Source organism: Vulpes vulpes, chromosome 12 (genome assembly GCF_048418805.1).
Source record: "Vulpes vulpes isolate BD-2025 chromosome 12, VulVul3, whole genome shotgun sequence".
Classification (NCBI taxonomy): Eukaryota; Metazoa; Chordata; class Mammalia; order Carnivora; family Canidae; genus Vulpes; species Vulpes vulpes.
In genome coordinates, this window is record NC_132791.1 from 38751428 (window position 1) to 38757427 (window position 6000).

A 6000-nucleotide genomic window follows, 5' to 3' on the forward strand; every position below is an offset into this window, starting at 1 on the left:
CTAAAAGCCAATGAACTGTATACCTTAAAACCGTATTTAATAGGTGAGTTATAGCTCAATTTTTTAAATTCATCATCAAAAGAAAAACCTATCTAAAGTCTCCTTTAGGGCAGCCTGGATGGCTCAGCAGTTTAGCACCGCCTTCGACCCAGGGCCTGCCTGATCCTGGGGTCCTGGGATCGAGTTCCACGTCGGGCTCCTTGCATGGAGCCTGCCTCTCCCTCTGCCTGTGTCTCGGCCTCTCTCTCTCTCTCTGTTTCATGAATAAATAAATAAAATGTTTCAAAAATAAATAAATAAAATAAAGTCTCCTTTAGCAAAATCTTTTTTTTTAAAGATTTTATTTATTTATTCATGAGAGACACAGAGAGAGAAGCAGAGACATAGGCAGAGGGAGAAGCAGGTTCCCTGCAGGGAGCCTAATGTAGGACTAGATGCCAGGAACCTGGGATCATGACCTGAGCCAAAAGCAGACACTCACCCACTGAGCCACAGATGCCCCTCCTTTAGCAAACTCTTTATTTTCTTCCTCTCTGTCTCTGATATCAGCTCCTGAGGACAGTAGGGTTCAAGAGCCTACCTCTGTGTGTTTTAGGAAGACTATATCAATGAAAAGCCCAAGTCACATCTGTGGCTGAATTTAAACTATGATTGGAATTCTGTTCTATTGAACAATGGCAGAGAAGATGTAGCAAAGCTTGTTTTTCATGCCCCAGAGTGAAAAGGTAATGAATGATGAGGAAAGCAGCCAGGTACAGTAATGGAAATGTCAGTGAAATAGGGAGCTATGTCAAAGAATTGTAGGCTCTTCACATTACATGTGCTTTAAGCTTTACTTGAAACTTCTCTATGAAACTCCACAAGATCCTTTAGCTAATCTGTAGAATTACAAATTCCTTGTAATACGCAACCAACATCAGCCTTTCTCCAATATGTACCCAACACTTTAAGTAACACTTTCTATTTGAAAACATTCAGTACATCATTATCTATCTATCTGATACCTCAAAGCCACTCCTCCTGTCATCATGCCAACTGTGACAAGCATCAATTCTCCAGACAGTGTGCAAAGAACTTTCTCAATCTCTACACTATCACTCTTCCCCAATGGGAAGATACTGTTAACATCCCCACATTATACCTATGGAAACTGGGGCTTAAAGATATTCATTCAAACACTTGTCCAAAGTCACATCTCTATCTCGTGACAGTCTGGATTCAAGCCCAAATTGGCTGACTCCATAGCTCTGCTATGTGGCTTGCTATTGGCCTTTAAGACATGGTTCACTTCCAGCCAGAGAGCAGGTGAGATCTTGCTTGTCAAGAGAAGCATTTCTGCTCCCTACTGCTAATAGGGAGTAATAGCAGTAATACTGCTCACACAGCTCATTCTTTCACGCACCCCCACCCCATCCAAACTCACTACAAGTCAGAGTCCTCTTAACGAAATCTGGAGAACGGATTCTCAATCCAAATGACACCTCCACAGGCTTGGGCCCAAACTAGGCCATCCTGTAGCAGTGATGGATAAAGGCAAAGTTTAAATCAGCTTTTTATGATACTCTATTAATAGATGAATCTTCTCTTGGTAGTGCAGTTGAACTATTCTCACCAGTCCAACTAAAACAGATGAGGGGATGTTAGTCTATCATTCTTCAATAAGAAGTTTTCTAAAAATAGGTTAATAGGGCAACTGAGGCCAAGGGATCAATGATCAAGACATCCTAAGAGTAAGTTCCAGTCAAAAAGACAATTCTACTCTAGATTTCAGAGCTACTGCTGATACAAAGTTTTCCTACCTCACAGCTGAGTCCTTCAGTGGGTCATGCAGAATGTATTCATTTCTCAGTGTGTCTGTACAGATCAGGAAAAAAGGGAGGGGTGGAGGAGGTGGTGATGAAAAGATTAAAAAAAAAAAGATAAAAACCACTATTACTGAGCACCAACTATGTGCCAGATCTACACTAACCATACCTAATCTCACTGAATCCTCCCAATACCCCTATGAGATGATCACACATATTTCATGGACCAGAACACTGATGCTTGGAGAGAATGAGTAACTTGTATAAAGCTGTTCAGTGGGAGGGGTGCCTGGGGGCTCAGTTGGTTAAGCCACTGACTCTTGGTTTTGGTTCAGGTCATCTGGGTCAATATCAGGGTCTTGAGCAAGACCCAATAGGGGGCTCAGCACTCAGCCCCAGGTTTTGTGAGATTCTTTCCTCTTCCCCCCGGTGCTCCCCTTCAAAATAAATATTAAAAAATATATATATTTGGTGGGAAGGTTAGAATTCAAAACCACATCTGGCTGACTCCTAAATCCATCCTCTTTCATAACACAGTATTGTCTTCAATAATAATCACATCTGTGTTGGGGTATTCTATCTGCAGGCTTAGATATTTCACCTTTAAAGACGACGTCTGGAAAAAAAAAAAAAAAAGACGTCTGGTTCTTTCATCAGAACAAGACCATGACAAGGGGGCTGAGACAATCAAAGAATTTTAGAATTAAATAGGATTTTAAAGACCAAGCCCATCCTCTTTATCTGACATTAGGAATCTAAAGTCTAGCCCATTTAGGTGATTTGCCTGAAGTCATGAAGCTAATAAAACTGTGCTAAGAAAACTCGAGCTCCAGACTAAAACTACTCCCTCCTGGGACACCTGGGTGGCTCAGTGATTGAGTGTCTGCCTTCAGCTCAGGTTGTGATCCCGGGATCAAGCTCAGCAATGGGCTCTCCCCAGGGAGCCTATTTCTCCCTCCGCCTATGTCTCTGACTCTCTCTCTGTCTCTCTCATGATTAAAAAAATAAAATCTTTAAGAAATAAAAATAAAACTACTCCCTTCTTTCCTCTTAGCAGGTTGCACTGCCTTTGTTTCTTCACTTTATGGAAAGCCTCTGTCAGCTTCTGCTGTACCATTGTTTTGTTGTTACTAGGCAATAACTGTTCAGTAAAGCTGATGGATAAAACGGTAGGGTCCTCTCTGCAAAATTTTATGACCTATACAAAACATCCATGTGTTTTGTATTTGAAAAAGTTGGACGCTAACTGAAATTGCTTCTCAGGTAAACTTAACACAGAATCATCAGAGATTTGCTTAAAATGAAAAATATATATATATAAAATTATACATATATATATATATATTTAGCTAGGATAAATATCACGATGGAATAAAGAACTGTCAAAAGGAGGCTCTACTCCTGCAGAAAATTTACAGCCTCGGAAAAAAACAGCCGGGTTTTCCATGTCTGGAGGGTAAGCTACAGATGACAGCCTACTACAACTCATCCTTTCATTTATCAAACATGGATAGAATGTCAAGTGTGTGGCTGGCATCTTTTTTTTTTTTAAAGGATGAAAAAGACGTGGTCCTTATCCTGGAAGAGTTTACGGATTCTTGGGAGGGGAAAAGCCTGGCAGCCTGGAACAGTAAACCTTAGGAGCCCTCTGGGTCCTGCCCTCGGGTCCCTCCTCAGTCCTCCGGGTACTCGGAGGACTCAGCGGACTCGGGTCGGGACGCCCCACGGAGATCTTCCCCCAGGGGGCGGAGAGGCCCAGCCCAGGGGGGGAGGCGCATCCCCACGCACGACACCAACAGCCCCAGAACAACTACGAACTAACTCGGGGCTCCCCATTAGCACCCATACCCTCCTCAACACCTCCCTGCCCGACTCGTTCGCCCCCGTGGTTACCTCAGGGGGCTCCCGTGGTCCAGACCGCACACCCAAGACCCCCCAGGGGCAGCTCCAAATCTCAACTGGTAGAAAGAGGCCTAGGCAGATGGCCGGGGTCGGAGCAAACACTGTTGGAACCCGACGGACTCTAGGACCCGGGGAGGGGGAAAGCGCATTTAAAAAAAAAAAAGGGGGGGGGACCGGAGGGGGAAAGCCCTGGAGAGACTGTGTTTACAACGGCCACTTCCGGAGCCTCGGCGGCGCTCGCAGACCTCCGCAGACTTTGGCAGGCCTCCCGGCCCCGCCCCAGCCGGCCCCTTTCCTCCCGCCGCCCGCCGCCCGCCGCCGGGGGATACGCACTGGGAGAATCCGGCGCTCCGATTGGAAGAGGAGGGCCCGCGAAGCTGCGCGGCCGTGCGGGAAGGCGAGGCAGGCGCATGCGCCGTTGCTGAGGAGCGGCGCGCGCCCTTTCGCGCGAGAGCGGCCCGGCCCGAGCTCGGAGGTGCTGTCCTCAGCGCGAGGTCGCCGGGTCAGGGACTCCGAAGCCGCAGAGCCGACAGACAAGGCATATGTCTAAACCCTAACAACCCCTCTTTGGCGTCTAGTGAATAAACCTCTTTAAGAGGATGGATCGCCGACTGTGCGTTAAACTACCGACCGCCAGGCCAGTGTAGCCCCTCGGGGTGTGTGCCCTCGAGCAAGGGCCGGGGGTGGGGGGCTCGGCTCCTCTGGTTTCCCGCTGCTTAGCCCGCTCTCCGCCCGCAAGACGCTTCTTGTCCCCTCCTCCCATCCCCATTGTGTCCCAGCTGGGGTTGTAGACAACGCCGCGAAAATGCGGGTCAGCTCGCTGAAACTGTTGCAGCGCCTTTTTTTCTTTTTTCTTTTTTTTTTACAAATAACACATGGAGGTACCAAGCGAAAAAGTCCTTAAAGGCTCGGCACGGGCTCCCTCGCTGCCCCCGCCCCCCCCCCCAGCCCCCCCCCCCAGCCCCCCGGCTCGCGCGCATGCGCCCTCCCCTCGTGAATTTCTACTTCACAATCTGCTACCGCCCCGGGGACACTGGAAAACCTGACGCTCTTTTGTTCCTTGGCCTTTCAAAACCTATTCCCCAAAGAAAAATGCAAATTGGCGAGATTTTGATTGAGGATTTTTTTTTTCCCTTAAGATTTTATTTATTAATAAGAGATACAGAGAGAGAGGCAGGGCTGCCGGGCTTGATCCCGGGACCCCAGGATCACTACCGGAGCTGAAGGCAGACGCCCAACCACTGAGCCACCCAGGTGTCCCTTGATGGGGGTTTTATCTTCACCATCTCCACCTCCACTCCTTCAAAAAGGTGTTTGATACGAAACAAACCGTTTATGCCAAGACTGTCCCGTGGTGATTGCGATCAACCTGAAACCAGGTGTAGTGGCCGTCTTTTCCCTGTCTTGCTGGGGACAGCCAACCTCATAAATGCAAATACAAATTGAGATTAAATCCTCCTTGATTCATGTAACACTGAAACTTGAATTGGTTTCATTTTGTTACTTATGTTTAAAAATGAAGACCACCCTGCTTCCTAATAATTTTGCCAGGAAGAGGATAATTGGTTCAAAGGAAAGTGTTTATGGAAAGGATAAAAAGAGCCCACCCTAACATTTACAAATGCAGTGCAAAAGTACTACAACAGACTACTGAGATTATGGCTTTTTTTTCTTTCTTTTCTTTTTCTTTTTTTTCTTTCTTTTTTTTTTCTTTACAAGTTTTAACTACTTATAAAATCTTTTATATTTTAGAAGAATAACAAAATTGAATATTATATGGCAAGAATAAATGGCAAATGTACTATACTGCACACTTTTTTTTTTTTAAGATTTTGTTTGTTTATTCATGAGACGCAGAAGCAGAGACACAGGCTGAAGGAGAAGCAGGCTCCATGCAGGGAGCCCGATGTGGAACTCAATCCCGGGACCCCAGGACCACACCCTGGGCTGAAGGCAGGCGACAAACCGCTGAGCTACCCAGGGATCCCCTGCACCCTTTTGTTAAATGAAGAATAAGTGCTGTATGAAGGCTTGCAATCTTCATTTATTTGTTCATTCAATATTTATTGAATACAGATTATAAACCCATCCTGGAGCTTGGTGATAGAAATACAAGGTATTTAATATAGGTGCAATGGGAATCAGAAGAGGCAAATGTTAATAACAACCACGAGACCCCCAAAGGCTTTATAGACAACTATGAACTTACTCTAGGAAGCTGGTTTAGAGTCACCACGCTGAGAAGGAACTGGAAGACACGGAAGCTACACACACCAACACAAGAAACATCATG

General features: G+C 46.0%; 1 protein-coding gene across 15 annotated transcripts in view; it reads right to left on the reverse strand.

The window, feature by feature from the left end:
* CCDC171 (coiled-coil domain containing 171) overlaps positions 1 to 4661 on the reverse strand; it is a 397884-nt gene extending 393223 nt beyond the window's left edge. For 9 of the 15 annotated variants that reach the window (XR_011995545.1, XR_011995544.1, XM_072728228.1 and 6 more), the window contains exon 1: positions 3699 to 3989. The gene's annotated coding sequence lies outside the window, so the exon portion shown is untranslated. Of the gene's footprint in view, positions 1 to 1799; positions 1855 to 3698; positions 3990 to 4040 lie in introns of those variants that run through there. The other 6 variants (XR_011995546.1, XM_026001433.2, XM_026001428.2 and 3 more) reach the window with 6 other exon arrangements.
* Positions 4662 to 6000: the final 1339 nt, after the last annotated feature.